Genomic DNA, 13,774 nt, shown 5'->3' on the forward strand with positions numbered 1-13,774 from the left:
GCACTCCAGTAAAGATTTTTCACTGCCTATATTTTGTGGCTCTAGCCCATGCTTCAGTTATTTAGGGCTAAATCTTAAAGTAACATTAAGTTGGTAGGAAGGGGTGTGGAGAGAGAAAAACAGGCACATTTTTCAACTAGATGCTCATTTCCTGGTCCCACAGAAGGATTTATGTGGGATCCTTGGTTTGCCCACGTCTTATTCTCCTGTTTTGAAATGGTCTTTAGTCTAGCTAGACTCCATTAACGCTATGTCTTGGATACAGGGCAAAATGCAGGAGGGTTGCCTTCCATTTTCTGACACCTAGAGGTTGCTGGGATTATCAAGAGGCTTAAGGATAAATCACTGTACTAAAACCTTCAGTTATTAAAAGGTAGCGACAGTAAGTTGCTTTGGAAGCAAATTCTTGCCTGCCTTATCCTTAGGATGAAGACTTAGAAACATGAATATCTAATAAAAATCCCCAAACTGACTAAATACGTTAATAAAAAGGGCTTATGGTGGCATAAGTGAAAAAAATATATACTCTGATTAATCATGTGATTCAGGCACATTTTTCCTCTGTCTCATTCATGAAAACTTGCCCAGAGTGTCACTCAAGCCAAAGGGATTGAAGTGGATCCCAAAAGATTGGAGAAAAACCTCGTAAGGTCAACTATGTCTAAGGTTATAGTAGTGAGGTTGATTGAAGAGAGGCGATTGCTCAACATGGAAGGTATGGCTCAGTTAAAACTTGGATAAGAGAGTGTCAGGGCTGGTTTCTGTTTCTCAAGAGTCTGGTCACTGGCCTTCACTTTACATGTAAAAGGAAAAGGCCATTCAAAGGAGAGCCATGCTAGAGCCATGTTCGCTTGCCCTTCCCAGGTATAGCTCAGCCGGGTTCTAACTTCCAGTGTAATCTCAGGGGCTGGAGGGGCTCTGTGCCATTGACTGGTGGGGGGCACTGGCACTTTAATAAGAAATTCTGCCCTTTGACCACCTTCTCTATGCCTCCTACAGACCAAGTGCTGATCTTCCAAGCTTATTTTGCAAGTAACCTCTTTCCTCATGGTTTTGGTCATAGTCCTGCCATTCATTGAAAGGTGCCATTTTGCAGAACGTGATAGAGAAGTAGCACCAGGTTGTGGATGGTTGAGAGAGAAGGTCCTGAGATAGTCACTGGATGTCTGACCCATGTTTTATTCCCAATAGCGGTTATGAAGTTATTTTTGGAATTTTCGGTGGAAGCTCTCAGGGGCTTGGGGGATCTTTGAGGAGTAAAACCACTAATAATGATAACAGAAACAACTCACCTAAGTTCAGACAGCTAATAGATGGCAGAACTAGGATTTCTACTTAGATAGGTTAGCTCCAGTGTCCACACACTTGACTACTATTCTATTTTTTTTCTCAGTTCAAGTTTGATAGAAACAACAAAAGATCAAAAGTGATGCCTTGCTACTGTACATATCAGTTGGCCTGCCCCATAGCACACCTCAGACCATTCTCTCCAGAGGAAGAAAGGCTGGCCTCCCCAAACCCTGTGGGAAAGGGCTGTCTTGTCCCATACCACATACCACATCTGCAGAGTCTAAAGTCTTGTTTTAAGCATGACAATAGTACAAAAAAGATTCTGTTTTCATGGATGCCCCACTACAGCCTGGCCCTAAAATGGCGAGGCACTCACTTCTGCTTAGAGAAATATTCTTTGTTCTTCTGGACATCAGGCTTGATGGTATCACTGCCAGGCTTCCAGCCAGCTGGGCACACTTCCCCATGATTGTCAGTGAACTAGAAGGCCTGAACCATTCGCAGAGTCTCATCCACAGAGCGACCAAAAGGAAGGTCATACAGTGATCTGCCAAAGGATACCTTTATCATCAGTGATAAAGAGGCCCCTGAACGAGATGCCTTCATCAGCCTTTAAGACTCCATAGTCCTGAGCAATGGTATGCTTGGGGTCTGATACCAAGGGAATGTTCATGGGTCTCAGTCCTCCTTGTTTCTTGGGTGTGTTGATCCAAGCCAGGTGACAGAAATGAAAGTCCACAGAAGCACCAATCACTTGACAGTTGAGTTTCTTAAATTCTTCTGCCCTGTCACTGAAAGCAATGATCTCCGTGGGGCACACAAAGGTGAAGTCAAGAGGATAAAAGAAGAATACAACATATTTTCCTTTGTAGTCAGATAGGCTGAGGCCTTTGAACTGGCCATCTGGCATAACAGCCGTGGCTTTGAAGTTGGGAGCAGGATGCCCAATTTTGGCATTTCCTGAAGACATCTTGCTATGGGCAGCGCTGAGGAGACTAACCGCCGAAGACCAGTCAGGAAGAAGACCTTGACTACTATTCTAAACTACTTCTACATCATACCAGTTCTTTGAACACTAACTCTGCTCTTCAGTTATTACTGATGATGCTAATGATGATATGAACAGCTCCTTATGGACTTCCTTGTGTTGCTATTTAATGGATGGACACACTGAGGCTTGGAAGGGATTCCGAAATTCATTCCCAGGTTTTATAACTGGTAAGTGATAGTCTACAGCCTGGGCTGAGATTCATGATGTTTGTAAATTTTCCTCCTACCACACCTACTTCCTCTCTTCACCTTTAAAGGAGGGAATTGGGGCAGCCCGGGTGGCTCAGGGGTTTAGTGCTGCCTTCAGCCCAGGGCGTGATCAATTGGGTCCCACGTCGGGCTCCCTGCATGAAGCCTGCTTCTCTCTCTGCCTGTGTCTCTGCCTCTCTCTCTCTCTGTGTCTCTCATGAATAAATAAATTTAAACAATTTTTTTTAAGAATAAAGGAGAGAATTGACTGATTTAGTCAAAATGAAACCCCCCTGGGCAAGTTCACTGGTCACAACTACAGAAGAGGAGGTATTTTTAATCTAAACAGAATGGATGCCTGGACCATTTGCGTTCAGAATTTCTCTTTATTAGCATGAATAATTGGAACATGACTATATCTTGAGAAATAATGCCTATGCTGATTATTGTTGTGGTCATTTCCAGGGTGTACCATAATGTTCATCCAGCTCCAGGGAAGTCCGAAACACTGCCATCTAAAAGCTAGGGATGTCCATCCACTAGTCACTAGTTTATGGAATTCTTCGTAAGTGCCAGGCATTGTTCAGGGTGCAGCTGGCAGAAGAAAGAAGGCCTCTTGGAGCTCACATTCCAGTTGAGGAAACAGATACTAAAGCAACTAGTATAGATAAGGGCCATTAAGAAAGACTAAAGCAAAAGGAATAAAAACCTGCCACCAGGGAAGTCCCTCCAATCCAGATACATTTTCTCCTGTTCACACTCAACATTTCCATCTTGAAAATAGAAATTGTAATCCCTGCTTTAGTTTTAATGCTGTATGTAGTCTTTGTGCCAGGCAATGTGCTGGATGTTGGGGATAAAGAAACAAGATCCTACATACCTGAACTTACAGTTTTGAGTAAAAAAATAATAATAAGTAGAGAGAAAATAATTATAGAATATGTTAAATCTATGGAATAGGGGTCAGCAAACTTTTTCTGTAAAGAACCAGGTAGTATGTATTTTTGGCTTGCAGGCCATGTGGCCTCTGTCACAACTATCCAGCTCTGTCATTGTAGTGTGAAACCAGCCACAGACTATGTGTAAATGAATGGGGGGTGGCTATGTTACAAGAATATGTTATGAAACCAGGTGGCCCATCAGATTGACACTCAGGCCAGCATTTGATGACTCTGCTCTAGAAGATAACAAGGTGGGACCTACTCTAGAAGGTCTCCGGAGAACTATTCCCTGTGGAGGGTGACTGATAAATGTAGAGCTCAGAGAAGAGTTGGTTAGGCAAACAAAGAAGCCAAGGGGCTAATGAGAATAAAGTCTGGAAAGTGGCTGAAGGCTAAGCAACAGGTATACCAGAGGTGTAAAAGGAAGAGAGGCTTGAAGTGGGCTGAGGAGATGTGCAAGGACTCAAGATAAGGAGCCTTGCGGGTCCTACATCAAAGATATAGGTCATTCTTTGTCCACTTTGGGAGATGGTCTCTGAGCATTTCCTTCTAGAACAGGGGTCCCACTTGACTCAAGCCAATCTGTCCATGGTTGGAGAGGGTATCTTCTCTCTCTCTCTCTGTCTCTCTCTTTTTTTTTCTTCTGAGAGGGTGATGATGGGGAAGAACACATCCAGGGCCAACTGCCCGAAGCTGATTTCACCATTGGGGTTGCAAAACCCTGGTCAGTGTTTTGGCCCAGGTCCCTTTCCATGATGGCTGCTCTTTAGTGCTGATAATTGAGCACAGCTATTATTACCCAGATGGGCAAACCTCAGCAGTTCACAAGTTCAGCTCAGATAAGCAGTTTAAGATTTGGTTGCTTAACCTTTGCTCATGAGCCAACATAATACTCCTACCTTCCCATCTTCCCTACTGGCCGAGTCCTGAGCTGCAAATCCCCCAGCCTTTGGATATTTATGTGGCCATCCCAGTTTTGTAGTGTAGCTACAGTATGTTTTTCACCACATTTCTTGCCCTGAGTATTTCTCTAAGAAATATCCTCATGGTTGGGTACTCCCCATGCCACCTTCATATACACCCCTCTCTCTGAGCTTGCATGTCTGCAGACAGCTCTGTACTGGTGGGGAAATAGTTCTAATCACTGGATCACTGGGAAGGAAGTTGTCAGAGCAACACAAATGGTTTCAGAGCCTCTGAGAACTTTAGTTTCCTGCCCCCTATCCCTGCCACCTCCAGGCACCACTGAGATCTCGCATTCCTACCCTTTATGGGATTTCAGGGGATAGTGAAGATGTACCCTGCAAAAAATTTCCAACCTCATGAGTCCCATGCTCGTAACATGTCTTCTGTTGCTTGGGTATATTTTTTCTGGATTGGGTGAAATTTTGAGCAAAGATTCCTACTTTTATTTCCGGAAATTTTGTGCGTCATTGTAAATCATATGTAATTATGTGCATAAGAACCAAAAGAAGAAATATTTGGGTTGGAACTCTAAAGCTTTGATTTGGCTACTTTAACTAGTTAGATCCAATTGAATGGAGTCGTTTTCAATATCCTCCTAAAGGTAGTTAAGTAATAGTAACGAGACTTTCCCAAGGGGATTGAGTGAGAAAGTCTGGTTGATTAAGGAAAGAAACTAATTATCTTTAGTGAATGGATTGGTCCATGGCAACATGGTGTAAAAACCTCACCTTTGATGAAACAGCAGAAGTAGCTGTTATGTGTGTGTGTGTAGGATATTTTCATTTGAGTCAGCTCTTAAACTGTTTGTAAGGAGACACCCCACAAAACAGGCAGGTGATGTTGAGGGGCAGCTAGATTCAGACTGGCACATGGGCACGTTTCCACAGAAAGCACATCTCCTCCCCTGTAGAAGTTGTTTCTCTTGTGACTCACCGGACCAATTATTAGCCCAATGCTCTTGCCTGCAGTGGTTGCAGTGCATGTGGAATCAGAGCATGTAAAGAACATATCTTCTTGAAGCACCCTCTTGGTGAGAAGTAATGGTTGCTAGCAACATAAACAGATTTGGGTGACTTGAAGCCTTGGGGGAATTGAATTGAGGCTACTGGGGAGCTCACAGAGAGTGGGATGAGAGTCTAGAAAGGTGGGCACGTGCCAAAGGCCGGTGGAAGTGCCAGGAAGATAGGAGCAGCCAGGGAAGCAAAGCCAGGTTAGCCAGATCACACAGGTTTGCTATTCTGGGGTCTGGCCTTTTGCCCCTGAGTTCTGAGACCAAGGTTTGAGGTCTCAGGAGAGAACCTTGCTCTGTCTATGCTGGGTGCAAGAAAGAGGAGTCTGGCTTTGGCCCTTTGACTTCCACGGTGGAAAGCCATATCAGAATTATACTCTATCCAAGACACCACAGTGGGGCCATGGGAAGAAGTTACTTACTGGTAAGATATTAGAGTAATTAGGAAATTAGTAAATTAGTGAGAAAATAGATGCTGAGCAAGTGAGCAGAGAGAAGGACAGAGAGAGGGGGGCATTTTGTATAGTCTTTTCTGTTAAGAGAAAAAGTCACAGGTAGATGCTGTCTTGATTCAACACCTCCCATCTCTCTACCAAGATAGATTCCAAATTCCAAGTTTCCTAATTCCTTTGTCATTCAGTCGTTTTTTATTCCACCTTTCCTCCTAATAGTGGCAGTTGGGATTAGGGGATTAGAAAGAGAGATTGGGGACACAGACAAGAATGGTTTTGTCACATTAAAACTTCAGAAGGTCGTGTGTTTTGTGCTAACGTAACTGATGTTTTCACACTTAATTTATTCTTTTTCTCTCATGGCTCTCTCTGGTCCACACACATAAATGGGATCACTTATTCATTCATGGTTATTGTATTGCCTGTGAAAGACTTATTGAACACTGCCTTTGTAAAAGGCAACCCTCGACTAATCTTGAAAAAAAGGTATCACTAAGGACCCATGAGCTCATCTCCTAGATGGGATGTCAGATCTCCAATCACCTACAATAAAAGGCAGAGTGGAAGAAATGGCAAAAGGACAGAAGTAAAAGGAAGGAAAGATAATGCGCAGTTGGAGAGAAGCAAGGGAGCCTGCCTTAAAGCTAGGGGGTACCAGACACAAGGTCTAGGCTGCAGGGATGGAGATGCAAGTACATGGAGGTACTTGTACACGCACAGGTACATGTGAAGATCCACATGTGTGGTCCATATACACTTTCAGAGAGGGTAATAGTCAAAACTTCACACTGGTACAGCAAGGCCCTCTGGGCACTGACCAATTAGAACTGCTACTGGCCAGTACAGCACACCAGTGTGTAATGGCTAAGCACCAGGCTTGCCTATGAAGATATCAGAGGAATCTCTCTTATACGTGCTTAACTTAGTCCAATGGAACCACACCCACCTAGATCAATTCTGGTTCTCATTCCCCTCAACTGGGCTACGCCTTAGGTGGCATGAGTTAGGAAATAATCTGAGGTTTCCTTTTTCTGTCCTGGTGCCATAGTACATCTCTTAGTGTTAATCACCAGCCTATGGTGAGAGCAATTCTGTTATTTAAAAAATCTATATTATTTGAACAACATGGCCCTTAAATTCAAGCCAACTACTTTCTGGGGTGATCCACTGGAGAGACAGAAATCTCTTTCCTTACTGGTGGATAAGTTGGCTAGGTTGCCCTCACCGACAGAACTATGTCTGTACATTCTACTTCATGAATAGTTTGAGGGATGCACAGGGAAAAGTCAAGTCTTGGCAGGTTTCACCTTGCTGATTTTAGAAATAAGCCTCCTCCCCCACCGCTGCCCCACCATGGAAGCTTTACTATACATAGTATGACACAGGCATGGAGACGGAATAACAATAGGTCATAAGTACATATACAGGAATAGTCTCCAACTTATGTTTCTTAGTGAACCATAGACATGGATTGTGAGCCATTCTGGACTTTCTGGCTATAGCTGAGTGGAATCATGTGGCATTTCCCTTTCATCTTCTCATTCCTTACCCTCTGGAACTATACCTTCACTTCTACCCAGCCTCTCCTCCTCATGTGACCCCACAGCATCTTGCTACGTTGGTGCTGGACAAAGAGGAGAGGTTGACCTTCTGCGGCTTTCCTTCATAGCCGAGTCCACCACAGTCTTTGGTTCTCTTCACCCCTACATCTTAGAGCTTTCTTCTCAAACCCCTTGTCCTATCGCCTGAATGGGGTATTCCCAGTCTTCTTGATTACATATTCACATCAGTAAAAATAAATAAAAACATTGGCCAACACCCCTCACATATGTATGTTTATTTGCATATGTGTACATTTTCTTTCCTCCTTCTAAGCAGAGCCAAGTGGTCAGAGCTTGGACCAGAGCTGGGATTTAAATCTCGGTTCCAACAGTTACTGGCTTTGATCATAAGCAAACTAGAAAAATCCTCTCTATGTTCAAGGTCCCCCAATGGTAAAAGGTGTAGAATAATAGCACTTACCTAATAGAATTGTTGTAAGGATTAACCAAGTCAGTATGTATGAGGTGTGTGGCATAAAGCCAGTGCTAATTGTTAGCTCTTCTTTTTATTGAGTCATAGTGGGGTTCATTGCCAATGACAGGAAATAGGGGGGTTACTTGCTCCGGAAGTTTGGGACAGTGTGCTGCTGGAGTTACCATGGGGAGAAGAGATTCACCCGAAAGGAGCCATGGTGCATTATCTCATGGAGTCCTTGTGATCCATGGAGGTAAAGGGCTAACACTCTTGACCCACTAGGCATTGTAGAAATACAAACTGGGAACCTAAACAACTCTGTCCATTTCCTCCTGGAGAAAAGTGTTTCACACTCTGCCCAATCAGCCCACCAAACAGGACATAGTGTGACCTTAACTATGATTCTAGCTGAGAAGTTGAGGCTAGAGATCCAGAGTCTGGGTGGAGGGAGCTGAGAAAGTAAGACTCTCTGGACTAGTTGGCAGTGGTCAGTTATAGATTCTGAGTCCCCTCCACAGACTGTCTTTGAGGTGAGAATTACCTGAGCTTGAGGGATAAGATCCTCAGAGGACTGTTATTTGAATCAAGTGAAAGAGTCTATGAATGAAAGGGCAAAGTGCAGCGCTAAGGGTGGTAACCTGACTTCATAACACTGCGCAGTGTCTAGTGATGGCATTAATACATGGTCCATGGATCCCTGTTGTGCAAGTAAGTATCATAAAGGACAGAGATGGAGGTGGGAAGCTGACTCCATGGCCCTGTACAGTGTCTAGCAATGGGCTTTAAATAGTCCATAGGTTGGGGCACCTGAGTGGCTCAGCTGGTTAAGCATCTGACTCTTTTTTTTTTTTTATAATTGTGTTTTTTTTTAATTTTTTATTTATTTATGATAGTCACAGAGAGAGAGAGAGAGAGAGAGAGAGAGGCAGAGACACAGGCAGAGGGAGAAGCAGGCAGAGGGAGAAGCAGGCTCCATGCACCGGGAGCCCGACGTGGGATTCGATCCCGGGTCTCCAGGATCACGCCCTGGGCCAAAGGCAGGTGCCAAACCGCTGCGCCACCCAGGGATCCCCTGACTCTTGATTTTGGATCGGTTCATGATCTCAGGGTCATGAGATCAAGCCCTAGGTTGGACTCTGTGCTGGGTTTGGAGCATGCTTGAGATTCTCTCTCTCTTCTTCTCCCTCTGCCCTTCCGCCCCCCACCTCCAACTCACACACACTCTCAAAAATAAATTTTAAAAAATATTCCATAGATTCACTAACACAGTAAGCAATTACTTGTATGTTTGGGTTGTATATCTCAAATGTTTAGGATTCGTTGTTATGAAGAACCATGCAAATTTAAGGTAGGACTCTCTCTTAAAGTATACTTTTTTAGAAGACAGGGAATAGAATTGTTTATTTGCTTGTCTTTAAATTATAAAATAACTTTGGACTATTCTCACCAAGCAGTGGAATTTTAATCATAACCTTAGCTAAAAAGTGATGCAAAAAGAAATGCAATATTCTAGAAGCTAAATAGAACATCATCCCAATATTGTTGAGGCTCTCATATACCACTTTCCAATCTGCAAGATAGTGTGTTTTTTTTTCAGGCATAGAAAAAAAAATGTTGTGTCAGTTCCCATGTTGCAATTTCTTCTGGAATTCAGCTTTAAAAGACAAGCATTTATCTTATTGAACTATTAACACCATTTATCTCCAATTTATAAAATGTTTTCCTTTATCTATCTCCCTTCGGCAGTCATAGCTATCCCCCCCACAAACACACATATCACAAGCTGAGCTGCTAAATAAACTTATTAAAAAAATGTCTGGGAGTTATATTTTCTCTGAAAGCTTTCCCTGTTGCTTATTGAGCGTTTTTTACTATCTGGTTATTATATTTAGCGGTTGTCTTAAAATGACAGGTCACTAGAATTGTAGTAATTGCCTATACGAGAAAAGATCAGAAATCACTGGGAGGTTTCAAATTTCATTTGTAGCCATGTAATTGAGTGAAGTCATACAAAAATAGGGCCTAACTGTATGTTCCTTGTCCCTCAGTGTGGACATAGTTCTCATCTCCAAGTGGAAAGTTCTTGCTTCAGAAATCAGTCAATGGCTTGATCAATATTTGCTTCAGAAGCTCAGTTTTGAACCTCAGGGGACTGAGTGTAACAGAATCATTTTGATTTATCCCAAATGCCTCTAGGTCATCCCAGGGACAAGCAGAATCCCCTCCCAGGGGAAGCTGACCACCAGGCTTTCCAAGAGCAGCTCTCATTTCTCTTTGTGAAAAATCTGGCTCGACTGTTTCCCAAATAGTATTCCCTTTCTGAAATGCAAATTCACACTCTCATTTCAAATCCAGGCGAATACTCAGCACATCGAATCACTTGTTTCAAGGCCAGGCATAGAGTAGCGACCTATCAAGTGATGACATCTTGTAGATGTATTGGGTCCCGAAAAGGTGTTTGAAACAAGAATCAAATTAAAAAATGAGTGGTTACATATGTGTAACCGACTCTGTTGCAAGCCATTAAAATGGAATGTGTTGAGGCCGCCATTTGCCTCCGTTCCAGAGACCCTTTCTTTGCAAGTGCGAATGGAGGCCGACCACTTCCCTGGCTGTTTGGGTAGGGGATTGCCTGTTCTGTTTGAATTGGGGGCAGGACTCAACTTGGGATCCCAGTCCAGGGTTCCCATTTGTGAGAAACATGATCGCAGAGGTAATTATTTGGCTGTTGAAATATTGCTCTGCTTTTCAAACATGAGCCCTCCTTTTTTCTTTTCTTTTCTTTTTTTTCTTTTCTTTTCTTTCTTTTTTTTTTTTTAACAAGGTCTGTATCTATTTTATCTAAACCATCAGTAGTCATAGCAGCCATCTCTCTTCTAAGGCAGAAGTGAGCTATCAGTTTTTCTCAGGCTTGAGCATTCTCCCACCTGTCCTCAATTTAATGCACAAATGAAAGCACATAAATCTTTGTGACATTTTGGCATAAAGCGCCTACTTCAGATGACTCCTTTAGGAAACTCTGAACCCAGGTGTTTGGTTTTTGCATAAACTTTGCAAAATGAGAATTGTAACGCGACTGTGTGTACACACACACACACATACACACACACACCTCCTCCAAAAGGTGGTCACATATGAAATGTGGGGAGCCGAAGGGATGTGGGTGGGGGTAGGGGAATAACATGTGTGCAAACTTAATATATCTTTTCCTCACCTTAGGTTGGACCCAGACAGTTAAATTATAATTACAGCCCCATCTGGAGGGGGAGAAAGTACAGTACTCAAGCGCTCCAAGCCTTAGCCATGGGTACTTTGTCAGGTAAAATAAACACACATCCCATTTTCAGCTTAGGGTCAAACTCAGCAAAAGCCATGAAAGATGGGACACTCATCAAAGACCAGATTGTGAAATGGTCAGAATGATAGCAACCACAGGAAGAAGGAATAAAATGGTTGGTTACTTCTGTCAAGCCAGATGGCTCAGGAAGTCTGCTCATGGCTTACCTTAAAGGATATAAATCCTCAGCAAAATTCATGATGGGTTGGTACTGCTGCTGGATCTGGTGGGTAGGATGGAAAGGAGTCCTTGGTTCTGAGGAGGGAGATGACCCAGGTTGGGTCATGGTCATCCCTGGAATCCTTTTACTGGCTCATTTTCTCTGGTCACAAAATGGTGAAGCTGTGAAGCACTTGGTGACTGTGTCCCTGCCTGTGAAAGAGGCCAGTGTTGAGAGTGAAGGTGACACATAGGAAAGTGGAGAGGAGGGAGACAGAGAGGTTTCCTGGATGTATCTGAGTCTCTGGTTGCAGGCAACCTTGGAGTCAACTCATGCCACTGTTTCCACGATATTCAGTATAGTCATGATATTCCAGTATATTCTCTCTTTTTGCCTAATCCAGTTCTTTTTTTTTTTTTATCCAGTTCTGAGTTTCTGTCACCTGCTATCCAAAGAGCTGCCTAATACATCAATCGAAATGAAATTATTTATTCTTAAAGATTTTGTTTACTTATTTGAGAGAGAGCGAGCATGTGGGGAGTGAGAGAGAGAGAGAGAGCACAAGCAGGGAGGGGCGAGGAGCAGAGGGATAAGCAGACTCCTCACTGAGCAGGGAGCCTGATATGGGGCTCAATCCCAGGATACTGGAAATCATGACCTAAGCTGAAGGCAGATGCTTGACTGACTAAGCCACTCAGGCACCCCCAAAATGAAATTTATGAAAGGATTTCTTTTGTTTGATCTAATAGTATCAGTGCTAACAATAACTGCTAACATTTACTGAGGACTTGCTATGTGCCAAGCCCTATCCTAAGAATGTTACATATACAGATTCTCTCATTTATTTAATCCTCATAACCCCATGTGATGGAAACAATTATTATCTATGTTTTATGGATAAGGACATGGAGGCACAGAAAGGTTAAGAGGCTTGCCTAAGGTCTCTAATTCATAGGAGGGGGTGAACTTCAAACCCAAACCCTAGAGCCCACCTAGTCTTTTAACCACCTCCTGTTCTTCCCTTATGCAAATCATAATGGTGGATGGCGCTGTCCCTCACACCACCTTGCAATTCTAAGTGTTCTTGAGTGAGAGAGGAATGGAATTAAAGCCAGGGAGATCATGCCTAAATCTATACAGAGTTTTATTTATGCCATCACTAAAATGCCACAATTACTGATTTCCTATCAATAGTTAGAGACTTCAAGTTATTGTACTCTTTCATCTTCCCATAACTTTTTCCTTTTGTTTCTTTGAAAACTGTGTCTTAGGGAAAGCGTTGTATATGAATGGAAGGGAAAGGCAGAAGGGAGGGAGGGAAGAAGGGAGGGATGGAGAGGAGTACTTAACAAAATTGATAACTCTTGGGTCCTCAGTGGTTCTGTTAGTGATCCTCAGACTTGAAGGGGTGTCAGAAGCTTTTTAAAGCCCAGATTGCTGTTTCTGATTTGGTTTCTGATTTTTAAAAAATTTATTAATGAGAGACACACAGAGAGAGGCAGAGACATAGGCAGCAGGAGAAGCAGGCTCCCCGTGGGTGGCTCAATGCAGGACTCCATCCTGGGACCCCAGGATCAGGACCTGAGCCAAAGGCAGACGCTCAACCACTGAGCCATCCAGGTGCCCCTGATTTCTGATTTAATGGATCTGAGCTGAGTTAGAAAATTTGCATGTTAATGAGCTCCCAGGTGATGCTCCTGTTGCTCATGGGGTAGGGGTGGGGGGAATTGCCCTATGGTAGCTGCAGCTAATTGGTTTGTAAGCACATATGAAACAGCTGATCAATTCAATAAACTAAATCCACCAGTTTATTATTTAGGGACATTATTGATAGTTTACTCTAACTTGTTTGTGTTCCAAAATGGCCAAATCAAGGTGAGCATATTTCCAGGGTCCTGAGATTAATAAAATGGCATCTGAAGATATTTGAAATTTTTATAGGCAAGAAAATATTAAGCTATTATCTTTTTATCTACCGGTTCATTATACAAAAATAACTTGAGGTAGTGTATTGCTATATGTTTTCTAACAAAAATCACTATAATTGATGCTAAGTGGTTACAAAAGTCATTCACATACATCCTTCCCAGTATGTGATTCCTGCGACTCATCACAAGCTACAATAAGGGAGTGAGATGACTGTTACCATCCTTTATGTTAGCAGGTATTTGTCATGCAAATGAGCTTTGGTGAGTGGAGCTGAGGTCATTTTACTCTCTTAATTTGAAGAATTTTCATTAAAGGGACCAAAAGGTGGGGCTTTGGGGGAGGAGTGATTTTTTTTAAAAGATTTTATTTATTTGAAAGAAAGAGAGAAAACATGAGTAGAGGGAAGGGCAGAGGGAGAGGGAGAAGCTAACTCCT

General features: G+C 42.9%; 1 pseudogene across 1 annotated transcript; it reads right to left on the bottom strand.

Annotated features, from left to right (window-relative positions):
• Positions 1–1,587: 1,587 nt before the first annotated feature.
• Positions 1,588–2,315, bottom strand: LOC100688690 (annotated as a pseudogene). Its single transcript, XR_005374442.1, has one exon. The product of XR_005374442.1 is annotated as a peroxiredoxin-1-like (transcript).
• Between the last annotated feature and the right edge of the window lie 11,459 nt (positions 2,316–13,774).

Source organism: Canis lupus, chromosome 20, assembly GCF_011100685.1.
Source record: "Canis lupus familiaris isolate Mischka breed German Shepherd chromosome 20, alternate assembly UU_Cfam_GSD_1.0, whole genome shotgun sequence".
NCBI classification, from domain to species: domain Eukaryota; kingdom Metazoa; phylum Chordata; class Mammalia; order Carnivora; family Canidae; genus Canis; species Canis lupus.